At 42.2% G+C, this 13878-nt stretch overlaps 11 non-coding genes across 11 annotated transcripts; all 11 read right to left on the bottom strand.

Annotated features, from left to right (window-relative positions):
• Window positions 1–48: 48 nt before the first annotated feature.
• On the bottom strand, window positions 49–131 carry TRNAL-UAG (transfer RNA leucine (anticodon UAG)). Its single transcript has one exon. It is a non-coding gene; the product is annotated as a tRNA-Leu (tRNA).
• A 1328-nt stretch (window positions 132–1459) lies between these two features.
• On the bottom strand, window positions 1460–1542 carry TRNAL-UAG (transfer RNA leucine (anticodon UAG)). The gene has a single exon. It is a non-coding gene; the product is annotated as a tRNA-Leu (tRNA).
• A 1182-nt stretch (window positions 1543–2724) lies between these two features.
• Window positions 2725–2807, bottom strand: TRNAL-UAG (transfer RNA leucine (anticodon UAG)). Its single transcript has one exon. It is a non-coding gene; the product is annotated as a tRNA-Leu (tRNA).
• Window positions 2808–4135: 1328 nt separating this feature from the next.
• On the bottom strand, window positions 4136–4218 carry TRNAL-UAG (transfer RNA leucine (anticodon UAG)). Its single transcript has one exon. It is a non-coding gene; the product is annotated as a tRNA-Leu (tRNA).
• Window positions 4219–5400: 1182 nt separating this feature from the next.
• Window positions 5401–5483, bottom strand: TRNAL-UAG (transfer RNA leucine (anticodon UAG)). The gene has a single exon. It is a non-coding gene; the product is annotated as a tRNA-Leu (tRNA).
• A 1182-nt stretch (window positions 5484–6665) lies between these two features.
• On the bottom strand, window positions 6666–6748 carry TRNAL-UAG (transfer RNA leucine (anticodon UAG)). The gene has a single exon. It is a non-coding gene; the product is annotated as a tRNA-Leu (tRNA).
• A 1177-nt stretch (window positions 6749–7925) lies between these two features.
• TRNAL-UAG (transfer RNA leucine (anticodon UAG)) lies at window positions 7926–8008 on the bottom strand. The gene has a single exon. It is a non-coding gene; the product is annotated as a tRNA-Leu (tRNA).
• A 1183-nt stretch (window positions 8009–9191) lies between these two features.
• Window positions 9192–9274, bottom strand: TRNAL-UAG (transfer RNA leucine (anticodon UAG)). The gene has a single exon. It is a non-coding gene; the product is annotated as a tRNA-Leu (tRNA).
• A 1182-nt stretch (window positions 9275–10456) lies between these two features.
• On the bottom strand, window positions 10457–10539 carry TRNAL-UAG (transfer RNA leucine (anticodon UAG)). The gene has a single exon. It is a non-coding gene; the product is annotated as a tRNA-Leu (tRNA).
• A 1177-nt stretch (window positions 10540–11716) lies between these two features.
• TRNAL-UAG (transfer RNA leucine (anticodon UAG)) lies at window positions 11717–11799 on the bottom strand. The gene has a single exon. It is a non-coding gene; the product is annotated as a tRNA-Leu (tRNA).
• A 1183-nt stretch (window positions 11800–12982) lies between these two features.
• On the bottom strand, window positions 12983–13065 carry TRNAL-UAG (transfer RNA leucine (anticodon UAG)). Its single transcript has one exon. It is a non-coding gene; the product is annotated as a tRNA-Leu (tRNA).
• Window positions 13066–13878: the final 813 nt, after the last annotated feature.

The raw sequence follows: 13878 nt of genomic DNA, 5'->3' as shown, positions 1-13878 counted from the left end.
ACTAACACTGACGGAATGACTGCGAAGTATGTTTAAGAAAAGATGAGTTGTCAGAAGTGGGATTTGAACCCACGCCTCCAGGGGAGACTGCGACCTAAACGGAGCACCTTAGACCACTCAGCCATCCTGACTTACAGAAAACCTCTGCCTCTCCAGATTGGTAGGAAAAACAATCATGTTAAGAGTCGATTTTTTGGGGATGTTGAATTGAAAGATTAGAACTGTTTCTTGTCCATTTCCGTCTTGTATTTATTGGTTTATGATTACAGTGTTGCAAAAAGAAGTCCTTGAAGACCCTTTTACTTGCTTGATCTTGAAAATATAGAGAAATCCCCCTGGGAGGTACCCAGGAGTAAGGCAGTGGTGTAGGATTCTCTATAACATTCACTCAAGTAAGCAGAGGGATATGAATTGTTTTACCTTGTTCACTTATATTTAGGGTCCTGTTAGAGATATGGGGATCATGAGAATTTAGAGTTGGTAGAGAATATGATCAAGGTTAAAAAAGTTGGCAGAAAGGAGTGTTGTGAAAGTCGTGGTACTAAAAAAAGGTATCTACTGCACCTGACTGTTGGGTGTGGAGCACTTCTCTTTATCAGAATTTAGATTAAGCCGCGTAACTGGTGGGTTCTGCAGGTGTTCGTCAGGGATGGGGTTTCTCTGACAGTTTTACAAGTACTAGAATTAATTTGGCTCCAAACTCCCACTAATTCAAAGCCACATGTATATAAGTGGCTCAGGCTGGTCTCTTGGAGCTATGGAGTGCACAGTAGTGGAGCTAGGCCATGTTCTGAAGCCAGGCCCAAGATGTGGCCCCGTGTCTCGAATATTGCCACAACTTACATGGTTGCAGTGGGTAAATGCTATTAGCAAAAGGACTCCTCTCATCGCCGTACTAAGCTGCATAGAAATTGGGCAACAGAATAGCTGCACTATCACTCAATAGTACTGAATGCAGAATTGTCCCAGGTCTGGTGTTGAGTTTGTAGAAGTCTTTACAGGGAGTTGGCGAGGATTTTACCAGGATAGCGGAGGAGCTCAAGGAAAATGTGTTATTACTTTATGAGTGTTAGACCTGACATTATATCATGCTAAGAAAATATGAGTGTTCAAAAGTGGGATTTAAATCCACAAATTCAAGAGAGACCGGTCGGTCATCCTAACCTACACAAAAGTGCAATTTTTAAAGATTGGATGCCGAAACAGTTATCTGAAGAGTCTAATGTTTTGGGGCGTATACCGACATAGTTTTTTTACTATTATTTCACTAACACTGACGGAATGACTGCAAAGTATGTTTAAGAAAAGATGAGTTGTCAGAAGTGGGATTTGAACCCACGCCTCCAGGGGAGACTGCGACCTAAACGCAGTGCCTTAGACCACTTGGCCATAGTTTTTTTACTATTATTTCACTAACACTGACGGAATGACTGCAAAGAATGTTTAAGAAAAGATTAGTTGTCAGAAGTGGGATTTGAACGCACGCCTCCAGGAGAGACTGCGACCTAAACGCAGCGCCTTAGACCACTCGGCCATCCTGACTTACAGAAAACCTCTGCCTCTCCAGATTGGTAGGAAAAACAATCATGTTAAGAGTCGATTTTTTGGGGATGTTGAATTGAAAGATTAGAACTGTTTCTTGTCCATTTCCGTCTTGTATTTATTGGTTTATGATTACAGTGTTGCAAAAAGAAGTCCTTGAAGACCCTTTTACTTGCTTGATCTTGAAAATATAGAGAAATCCCCCTGGGAGGTACCCAGGAGTAAGGCAGTGGTGTAGGATTCTCTATAACATTCACTCAAGTAAGCAGAGGGATATGAATTGTTTTACATTGTTCACTTATATTTAGGGTCCTGTTAGAGATATGGGGATCATGAGAATTTAGAGTTGGTAGAGAATATGATCAAGGTTAAAAAAGTTGGCAGAAAGGAGTGTTGTGAAAGTCGTGGTACTATAAAAGGTATCTACTGCACCTGACTGTTGGGTGTGGAGCACTTCTCTTTATCAGAATTTAGATTAAGCCGCGTAACTGGTGGGTTCTGCAGGTGTTCGTCAGGGATGGGGTTTCTCTGACAGCTTTACAAGTGCTAGAATTAATTTGGCTCCAAACTCCCACTAATACAAAGCCACATGTATATAAGTGGCTCGGGCTGGTCTCTTGGAGCTATGGAGTGCACAGTAGTGGAGCTAGGCCATGTTCTGTAGCCAGGCCCAGGATGTGGCCCCGTGTCTCGAATATTGCCACAACTTACACGGTTGCAGTGGGTAAATGCTATTAGCAAAAGGACTCCTCTCATCGCCGTACTCAGCTGCATAGAAATTGGGCAACAGAATAGCTGCACTATCACTCAATAGTACTGAATGCAGAATTGTCCCAGGTCTGGTGTTAAGTCTGTAGAAGTCTTTACAGGGAGTTGGCGAGGATTTTACCAGGATAGCGGAGAAGCTCAATGAAAATGTGTCATTACTTTATGAGTGTTAGACCTGACATTATATCATGCTAAGAAAATATGAGTGTTCAAAAGTGGGATTTAAATCCACAAATTCAAGAGAGACCGGTCGGTCATCCTAACCTACACAAAAGTGCAATTTTTAAAGATTGGATGCCGAAACAGTTATCTGAAGAGTCTAATGTTTTGGGGCGTATACCGACATAGTTTTTTTACTATTATTTCACTAACACTGACGGAATGACTGCGAAGTATGTTTAAGAAAAGATGAGTTGTCAGAAGTGGGATTTGAACCCACGCCTCCAGGGGAGACTGCGACCTAAACGGAGCACCTTAGACCACTCAGCCATCCTGACTTACAGAAAACCTCTGCCTCTCCAGATTGGTAGGAAAAACAATCATGTTAAGAGTCGATTTTTTGGGGATGTTGAATTGAAAGATTAGAACTGTTTCTTGTCCATTTCCGTCTTGTATTTATTGGTTTATGATTACAGTGTTGCAAAAAGAAGTCCTTGAAGACCCTTTTACTTGCTTGATCTTGAAAATATAGAGAAATCCCCCTGGGAGGTACCCAGGAGTAAGGCAGTGGTGTAGGATTCTCTATAACATTCACTCAAGTAAGCAGAGGGATATGAATTGTTTTACCTTGTTCACTTATATTTAGGGTCCTGTTAGAGATATGGGGATCATGAGAATTTAGAGTTGGTAGAGAATATGATCAAGGTTAAAAAAGTTGGCAGAAAGGAGTGTTGTGAAAGTCGTGGTACTAAAAAAAGGTATCTACTGCACCTGACTGTTGGGTGTGGAGCACTTCTCTTTATCAGAATTTAGATTAAGCCGCGTAACTGGTGGGTTCTGCAGGTGTTCGTCAGGGATGGGGTTTCTCTGACAGTTTTACAAGTACTAGAATTAATTTGGCTCCAAACTCCCACTAATTCAAAGCCACATGTATATAAGTGGCTCAGGCTGGTCTCTTGGAGCTATGGAGTGCACAGTAGTGGAGCTAGGCCATGTTCTGAAGCCAGGCCCAAGATGTGGCCCCGTGTCTCGAATATTGCCACAACTTACATGGTTGCAGTGGGTAAATGCTATTAGCAAAAGGACTCCTCTCATCGCCGTACTAAGCTGCATAGAAATTGGGCAACAGAATAGCTGCACTATCACTCAATAGTACTGAATGCAGAATTGTCCCAGGTCTGGTGTTGAGTTTGTAGAAGTCTTTACAGGGAGTTGGCGAGGATTTTACCAGGATAGCGGAGGAGCTCAAGGAAAATGTGTTATTACTTTATGAGTGTTAGACCTGACATTATATCATGCTAAGAAAATATGAGTGTTCAAAAGTGGGATTTAAATCCACAAATTCAAGAGAGACCGGTCGGTCATCCTAACCTACACAAAAGTGCAATTTTTAAAGATTGGATGCCGAAACAGTTATCTGAAGAGTCTAATGTTTTGGGGCGTATACCGACATAGTTTTTTTACTATTATTTCACTAACACTGACGGAATGACTGCAAAGTATGTTTAAGAAAAGATGAGTTGTCAGAAGTGGGATTTGAACCCACGCCTCCAGGGGAGACTGCGACCTAAACGCAGTGCCTTAGACCACTTGGCCATAGTTTTTTTACTATTATTTCACTAACACTGACGGAATGACTGCAAAGAATGTTTAAGAAAAGATTAGTTGTCAGAAGTGGGATTTGAACGCACGCCTCCAGGAGAGACTGCGACCTAAACGCAGCGCCTTAGACCACTCGGCCATCCTGACTTACAGAAAACCTCTGCCTCTCCAGATTGGTAGGAAAAACAATCATGTTAAGAGTCGATTTTTTGGGGATGTTGAATTGAAAGATTAGAACTGTTTCTTGTCCATTTCCGTCTTGTATTTATTGGTTTATGATTACAGTGTTGCAAAAAGAAGTCCTTGAAGACCCTTTTACTTGCTTGATCTTGAAAATATAGAGAAATCCCCCTGGGAGGTACCCAGGAGTAAGGCAGTGGTGTAGGATTCTCTATAACATTCACTCAAGTAAGCAGAGGGATATGAATTGTTTTACATTGTTCACTTATATTTAGGGTCCTGTTAGAGATATGGGGATCATGAGAATTTAGAGTTGGTAGAGAATATGATCAAGGTTAAAAAAGTTGGCAGAAAGGAGTGTTGTGAAAGTCGTGGTACTATAAAAGGTATCTACTGCACCTGACTGTTGGGTGTGGAGCACTTCTCTTTATCAGAATTTAGATTAAGCCGCGTAACTGGTGGGTTCTGCAGGTGTTCGTCAGGGATGGGGTTTCTCTGACAGCTTTACAAGTGCTAGAATTAATTTGGCTCCAAACTCCCACTAATACAAAGCCACATGTATATAAGTGGCTCGGGCTGGTCTCTTGGAGCTATGGAGTGCACAGTAGTGGAGCTAGGCCATGTTCTGTAGCCAGGCCCAGGATGTGGCCCCGTGTCTCGAATATTGCCACAACTTACACGGTTGCAGTGGGTAAATGCTATTAGCAAAAGGACTCCTCTCATCGCCGTACTCAGCTGCATAGAAATTGGGCAACAGAATAGCTGCACTATCACTCAATAGTACTGAATGCAGAATTGTCCCAGGTCTGGTGTTAAGTCTGTAGAAGTCTTTACAGGGAGTTGGCGAGGATTTTACCAGGATAGCGGAGGAGCTCAATGAAAATGTGTCATTACTTTATGAGTGTTAGACCTGACATTATATCATGCTAAGAAAATATGAGTGTTCAAAAGTGGGATTTAAATCCACAAATTCAAGAGAGACCGGTCGGTCATCCTAACCTACACAAAAGTGCAATTTTTAAAGATTGGATGCCGAAACAGTTATCTGAAGAGTCTAATGTTTTGGGGCGTATACCGACATAGTTTTTTTACTATTATTTCACTGACACTGACAGAATGACTGCGAAGTATGTTTAAGAAAAGATGAGTTGTCAGAGGTGGGATTTGAACCCACGCCTCCAGGGGAGACTGCGACCTAAACGCAGCGCCTTAGACCACTCGGCCATCCTGACTTACAGAAAACCTCTGCCTCTCCAGATTGGTAGGAAAAACAATCATGTTAAGAGTCGATTTTTTGGGGATGTTGAATTGAAAGATTAGAACTGTTTCTTGTCCATTTCCGTCTTGTATTTATTGGTTTATGATTACAGTGTTGCAAAAAGAAGTCCTTGAAGACCCTTTTACTTGCTTGATCTTGAAAATATAGAGAAATCCCCCTGGGAGGTACCCAGGATGAAGGCAGTGGTGTAGGATTCTCTATAACATTCACTCAAGTAAGCAGAGGGATATGAATTGTTTTACATTGTTCACTTATATTTAGGGTCCTGTTAGAGATATGGGGATCATGAGAATTTAGAGTTGGTAGAGAATATGATCAAGGTTAAAAAAGTTGGCAGAAAGGAGTGTTGTGAAAGTCGTGGTACTATAAAAGGTATCTACTGCACCTGACTGTTGGGTGTGGAGCACTTCTCTTTATCAGAATTTAGATTAAGCCGCGTAACTGGTGGGTTCTGCAGGTGTTCGTCAGGGATGGGGTTTCTCTGACAGCTTTACAAGTGCTAGAATTAATTTGGCTCCAAACTCCCACTAATACAAAGCCACATGTATATAAGTGGCTCGGGCTGGTCTCTTGGAGCTATGGAGTGCACAGTAGTGGAGCTAGGCCATGTTCTGTAGCCAGGCCCAGGATGTGGCCCCGTGTCTCGAATATTGCCACAACTTACACGGTTGCAGTGGGTAAATGCTATTAGCAAAAGGACTCCTCTCATCGCCGTACTCAGCTGCATAGAAATTGGGCAACAGAATAGCTGCACTATCACTCAATAGTACTGAATGCAGAATTGTCCCAGGTCTGGTGTTAAGTCTGTAGAAGTCTTTACAGGGAGTTGGCGAGGATTTTACCAGGATAGCGGAGGAGCTCAATGAAAATGTGTCATTACTTTATGAGTGTTAGACCTGACATTATATCATGCTAAGAAAATATGAGTGTTCAAAAGTGGGATTTAAATCCACAAATTCAAGAGAGACCGGTCGGTCATCCTAACCTACACAAAAGTGCAATTTTTAAAGATTGGATGCCGAAACAGTTATCTGAAGAGTCTAATGTTTTGGGGCGTATACCGACATAGTTTTTTTACTATTATTTCACTGACACTGACAGAATGACTGCGAAGTATGTTTAAGAAAAGATGAGTTGTCAGAGGTGGGATTTGAACCCACGCCTCCAGGGGAGACTGCGACCTAAACGCAGCGCCTTAGACCACTCGGCCATCCTGACTTACAGAAAACCTCTGCCTCTCCAGATTGGTAGGAAAAACAATCATGTTAAGAGTCGATTTTTTGGGGATGTTGAATTGAAAGATTAGAACTGTTTCTTGTCCATTTCCGTCTTGTATTTATTGGTTTATGATTACAGTGTTGCAAAAAGAAGTCCTTGAAGACCCTTTTACTTGCTTGATCTTGAAAATATAGAGAAATCCCCCTGGGAGGTACCCAGGATGAAGGCAGTGGTGTAGGATTCTCTATAACATTCACTCAAGTAAGCAGAGGGATATGAATTGTTTTACATTGTTCACTTATATTTAGGGTCCTGTTAGAGATATGGGGATCATGAGAATTTAGAGTTGGTAGAGAATATGATCAAGGTTAAAAAAGTTGGCAGAAAGGAGTGTTGTGAAAGTCGTGGTACTATAAAAGGTATCTACTGCACCTGACTGTTGGGTGTGGAGCACTTCTCTTTATCAGAATTTAGATTAAGCCGCGTAACTGGTGGGTTCTGCAGGTGTTCGTCAGGGATGGGGTTTCTCTGACAGCTTTACAAGTGCTAGAATTAATTTGGCTCCAAACTCCCACTAATACAAAGCCACATGTATATAAGTGGCTCGGGCTGGTCTCTTGGAGCTATGGAGTGCACAGTAGTGGAGCTAGGCCATGTTCTGTAGCCAGGCCCAGGATGTGGCCCCGTGTCTCGAATATTGCCACAACTTACACGGTTGCAGTGGGTAAATGCTATTAGCAAAAGGACTCCTCTCATCGCCGTACTCAGCTGCATAGAAATTGGGCAACAGAATAGCTGCACTATCACTCAATAGTACTGAATGCAGAATTGTCCCAGGTCTGGTGTTAAGTCTGTAGAAGTCTTTACAGGGAGTTGGCGAGGATTTTACCAGGATAGCGGAGGAGCTCAATGAAAATGTGTCATTACTTTATGAGTGTTAGACCTGACATTATATCATGCTAAGAAAATATGAGTGTTCAAAAGTGGGATTTAAATCCACAAATTCAAGAGAGACCGGTCGGTCATCCTACACAAAAGTGCAATTTTTAAAGATTGGATGCCGAAGCAGTTATCTGAAGAGTCTAATGTTTTGGGGCGTATACCGACATAGTTTTTTTACTATTATTTCACTAACACTGACGGAATGACTGCGAAGTATGTTTAAGAAAAGATGAGTTGTCAGAAGTGGGATTTGAACCCACGCCTCCAGGGGAGACTGCGACCTAAACGCAGCGCCTTAGACCACTCGGCCATCCTGACTTACAGAAAACCTCTGCCTCTCCAGATTGGTAGGAAAAACAATCATGTTAAGAGTCGATTTTTTTGGGGATGTTGAATTTAAAGATTAGAACTGTTTCTTGTCCATTTCCGTCTTGTATTTATTGGTTTATGATTACAGTGTTGCAAAAAGAAGTCCTTGAAGACCCTTTTACTTGCTTGATCTTGAAAATATAGAGAAATCCCCCTGGGAGGTACCCAGGAGTAAGGCAGTGGTGTAGGATTCTCTATAACATTCACTCAAGTAAGCAGAGGGATATGAATTGTTTTACATTGTTCACTTATATTTAGGGTCCTGTTAGAGATATGGGGATCATGAGAATTTAGAGTTGGTAGAGAATATGATCAAGGTTAAAAAAGTTGGCAGAAAGGAGTGTTGTGAAAGTCGTGGTACTATAAAAGGTATCTACTGCACCTGACTGTTGGGTGTGGAGCACTTCTCTTTATCAGAATTTAGATTAAGCCGCGTAACTGGTGGGTTCTGCAGGTGTTCGTCAGGGATGGGGTTTCTCTGACAGCTTTACAAGTGCTAGAATTAATTTGGCTCCAAACTCCCACTAATACAAAGCCACATGTATATAAGTGGCTCGGGCTGGTCTCTTGGAGCTATGGAGTGCACAGTAGTGGAGCTAGGCCATGTTCTGTAGCCAGGCCCAGGATGTGGCCCCGTGTCTCGAATATTGCCACAACTTACACGGTTGCAGTGGGTAAATGCTATTAGCAAAAGGACTCCTCTCATCGCCGTACTCAGCTGCATAGAAATTGGGCAACAGAATAGCTGCACTATCACTCAATAGTACTGAATGCAGAATTGTCCCAGGTCTGGTGTTAAGTCTGTAGAAGTCTTTACAGGGAGTTGGCGAGGATTTTACCAGGATAGCGGAGGAGCTCAATGAAAATGTGTCATTACTTTATGAGTGTTAGACCTGACATTATATCATGCTAAGAAAATATGAGTGTTCAAAAGTGGGATTTAAATCCACAAATTCAAGAGAGACCGGTCGGTCATCCTAACCTACACAAAAGTGCAATTTTTAAAGATTGGATGCCGAAACAGTTATCTGAAGAGTCTAATGTTTTGGGGCGTATACCGACATAGTTTTTTTACTATTATTTCACTAACACTGACGGAATGACTGCGAAGTATGTTTAAGAAAAGATGAGTTGTCAGAGGTGGGATTTGAACCCACGCCTCCAGGGGAGACTGCGACCTAAACGCAGCGCCTTAGACCACTCGGCCATCCTGACTTACAGAAAACCTCTGCCTCTCCAGATTGGTAGGAAAAACAATCATGTTAAGAGTCGATTTTTTGGGGATGTTGAATTGAAAGATTAGAACTGTTTCTTGTCCATTTCCGTCTTGTATTTATTGGTTTATGATTACAGTGTTGCAAAAAGAAGTCCTTGAAGACCCTTTTACTTGCTTGATCTTGAAAATATAGAGAAATCCCCCTGGGAGGTACCCAGGATGAAGGCAGTGGTGTAGGATTCTCTATAACATTCACTCAAGTAAGCAGAGGGATATGAATTGTTTTACATTGTTCACTTATATTTAGGGTCCTGTTAGAGATATGGGGATCATGAGAATTTAGAGTTGGTAGAGAATATGATCAAGGTTAAAAAAGTTGGCAGAAAGGAGTGTTGTGAAAGTCGTGGTACTATAAAAGGTATCTACTGCACCTGACTGTTGGGTGTGGAGCACTTCTCTTTATCAGAATTTAGATTAAGCCGCGTAACTGGTGGGTTCTGCAGGTGTTCGTCAGGGATGGGGTTTCTCTGACAGCTTTACAAGTGCTAGAATTAATTTGGCTCCAAACTCCCACTAATACAAAGCCACATGTATATAAGTGGCTCGGGCTGGTCTCTTGGAGCTATGGAGTGCACAGTAGTGGAGCTAGGCCATGTTCTGTAGCCAGGCCCAGGATGTGGCCCCGTGTCTCGAATATTGCCACAACTTACACGGTTGCAGTGGGTAAATGCTATTAGCAAAAGGACTCCTCTCATCGCCGTACTCAGCTGCATAGAAATTGGGCAACAGAATAGCTGCACTATCACTCAATAGTACTGAATGCAGAATTGTCCCAGGTCTGGTGTTAAGTCTGTAGAAGTCTTTACAGGGAGTTGGCGAGGATTTTACCAGGATAGCGGAGGAGCTCAATGAAAATGTGTCATTACTTTATGAGTGTTAGACCTGACATTATATCATGCTAAGAAAATATGAGTGTTCAAAAGTGGGATTTAAATCCACAAATTCAAGAGAGACCGGTCGGTCATCCTAACCTACACAAAAGTGCAATTTTTAAAGATTGGATGCCGAAACAGTTATCTGAAGAGTCTAATGTTTTGGGGCGTATACCGACATAGTTTTTTTACTATTATTTCACTAACACTGACGGAATGACTGCGAAGTATGTTTAAGAAAAGATGAGTTGTCAGAGGTGGGATTTGAACCCACGCCTCCAGGGGAGACTGCGACCTAAACGCAGCGCCTTAGACCACTCGGCCATCCTGACTTACAGAAAACCTCTGCCTCTCCAGATTGGTAGGAAAAACAATCATGTTAAGAGTCGATTTTTTGGGGATGTTGAATTGAAAGATTAGAACTGTTTCTTGTCCATTTCCGTCTTGTATTTATTGGTTTATGATTACAGTGTTGCAAAAAGAAGTCCTTGAAGACCCTTTTACTTGCTTGATCTTGAAAATATAGAGAAATCCCCCTGGGAGGTACCCAGGATGAAGGCAGTGGTGTAGGATTCTCTATAACATTCACTCAAGTAAGCAGAGGGATATGAATTGTTTTACATTGTTCACTTATATTTAGGGTCCTGTTAGAGATATGGGGATCATGAGAATTTAGAGTTGGTAGAGAATATGATCAAGGTTAAAAAAGTTGGCAGAAAGGAGTGTTGTGAAAGTCGTGGTACTATAAAAGGTATCTACTGCACCTGACTGTTGGGTGTGGAGCACTTCTCTTTATCAGAATTTAGATTAAGCCGCGTAACTGGTGGGTTCTGCAGGTGTTCGTCAGGGATGGGGTTTCTCTGACAGCTTTACAAGTGCTAGAATTAATTTGGCTCCAAACTCCCACTAATACAAAGCCACATGTATATAAGTGGCTCGGGCTGGTCTCTTGGAGCTATGGAGTGCACAGTAGTGGAGCTAGGCCATGTTCTGTAGCCAGGCCCAGGATGTGGCCCCGTGTCTCGAATATTGCCACAACTTACACGGTTGCAGTGGGTAAATGCTATTAGCAAAAGGACTCCTCTCATTGCCGTACTCAGCTGCATAGAAATTGGGCAACAGAATAGCTGCACTATCACTCAATAGTACTGAATGCAGAATTGTCCCAGGTCTGGTGTTAAGTCTGTAGAAGTCTTTACAGGGAGTTGGCGAGGATTTTACCAGGATAGCGGAGGAGCTCAATGAAAATGTGTCATTACTTTATGAGTGTTAGACCTGACATTATATCATGCTAAGAAAATATGAGTGTTCAAAAGTGGGATTTAAATCCACAAATTCAAGAGAGACCGGTCGGTCATCCTACACAAAAGTGCAATTTTTAAAGATTGGATGCCGAAGCAGTTATCTGAAGAGTCTAATGTTTTGGGGCGTATACCGACATAGTTTTTTTACTATTATTTCACTAACACTGACGGAATGACTGCGAAGTATGTTTAAGAAAAGATGAGTTGTCAGAAGTGGGATTTGAACCCACGCCTCCAGGGGAGACTGCGACCTAAACGCAGCACCTTAGACCACTCGGCCATCCTGACTTACAGAAAACCTCTGCCTCTCCAGATTGGTAGGAAAAACAATCATGTTAAGAGTCGATTTTTTTGGGGATGTTGAATTTAAAGATTAGAACTGTTTCTTGTCCATTTCCGTCTTGTATTTATTGGTTTATGATTACAGTGTTGCAAAAAGAAGTCCTTGAAGACCCTTTTACTTGCTTGATCTTGAAAATATAGAGAAATCCCCCTGGGAGGTACCCAGGAGTAAGGCAGTGGTGTAGGATTCTCTATAACATTCACTCAAGTAAGCAGAGGGATATGAATTGTTTTACATTGTTCACTTATATTTAGGGTCCTGTTAGAGATATGGGGATCATGAGAATTTAGAGTTGGTAGAGAATATGATCAAGGTTAAAAAAGTTGGCAGAAAGGAGTGTTGTGAAAGTCGTGGTACTATAAAAGGTATCTACTGCACCTGACTGTTGGGTGTGGAGCACTTCTCTTTATCAGAATTTAGATTAAGCCGCGTAACTGGTGGGTTCTGCAGGTGTTCGTCAGGGATGGGGTTTCTCTGACAGCTTTACAAGTGCTAGAATTAATTTGGCTCCAAACTCCCACTAATACAAAGCCACATGTATATAAGTGGCTCGGGCTGGTCTCTTGGAGCTATGGAGTGCACAGTAGTGGAGCTAGGCCATGTTCTGTAGCCAGGCCCAGGATGTGGCCCCGTGTCTCGAATATTGCCACAACTTACACGGTTGCAGTGGGTAAATGCTATTAGCAAAAGGACTCCTCTCATCGCCGTACTCAGCTGCATAGAAATTGGGCAACAGAATAGCTGCACTATCACTCAATAGTACTGAATGCAGAATTGTCCCAGGTCTGGTGTTAAGTCTGTAGAAGTCTTTACAGGGAGTTGGCGAGGATTTTACCAGGATAGCGGAGGAGCTCAATGAAAATGTGTCATTACTTTATGAGTGTTAGACCTGACATTATATCATGCTAAGAAAATATGAGTGTTCAAAAGTGGGATTTAAATCCACAAATTCAAGAGAGACCGGTCGGTCATCCTAACCTACACAAAAGTGCAATTTTTAAAGATTGGATGCCGAAGCAGTTATCTGAAGAGTCTAATGTTTTGGGGCGTATACCGACATAGTTTTTTTACTATTATTTCACTAACACTGACGGAATGACTGCGAAGTATGTTTAAGAAAAGATGAGTTGTCAGAAGTGGGATTTGAACCCACGCCTCCAGGGGAGACTGCGACCTAAACGCAGCGCCTTAGACCACTCGGCCATCCTGACTTACAGAAAACCTCTGCCTCTCCAGATTGGTAGGAAAAACAATCATGTTAAGAGTCGATTTTTTTGGGGATGTTGAATTTAAAGATTAGAACTGTTTCTTGTCCATTTCCGTCTTGTATTTATTGGTTTATGATTACAGTGTTGCAAAAAGAAGTCCTTGAAGACCCTTTTACTTGCTTGATCTTGAAAATATAGAGAAATCCCCCTGGGAGGTACCCAGGAGTAAGGCAGTGGTGTAGGATTCTCTATAACATTCACTCAAGTAAGCAGAGGGATATGAATTGTTTTACATTGTTCACTTATATTTAGGGTCCTGTTAGAGATATGGGGATCATGAGAATTTAGAGTTGGTAGAGAATATGATCAAGGTTAAAAAAGTTGGCAGAAAGGAGTGTTGTGAAAGTCGTGGTACTATAAAAGGTATCTACTGCACCTGACTGTTGGGTGTGGAGCACTTCTCTTTATCAGAATTTAGATTAAGCCGCGTAACTGGTGGGTTCTGCAGGTGTTCGTCAGGGATGGGGTTTCTCTGACAGCTTTACAAGTGCTAGAATTAATTTGGCTCCAAACTCCCACTAATACAAAGCCACATGTATATAAGTGGCTCGGGCTGGTCTCTTGGAGCTATGGAGTGCACAGTAGTGGAGCTAGGCCATGTTCTGTAGCCAGGCCCAGGATGTGGCCCCGTGTCTCGAATATTGCCACAACTTACACGGTTGCAGTGGGTAAATGCTATTAGCAAAAGGACTCCTCTCATCGCCGTACTCAGCTGCATAGAAATTGGGCAACAGAATAGCTGCACTATCACTCAAT

Source organism: Rhinoderma darwinii, chromosome 1 (assembly GCF_050947455.1).
Source record: "Rhinoderma darwinii isolate aRhiDar2 chromosome 1, aRhiDar2.hap1, whole genome shotgun sequence".
In the NCBI taxonomy this organism is placed as follows: Eukaryota; Metazoa; Chordata; class Amphibia; order Anura; family Rhinodermatidae; genus Rhinoderma; species Rhinoderma darwinii.
This window is presented reverse-complemented; position numbering and strand designations above follow the sequence as displayed.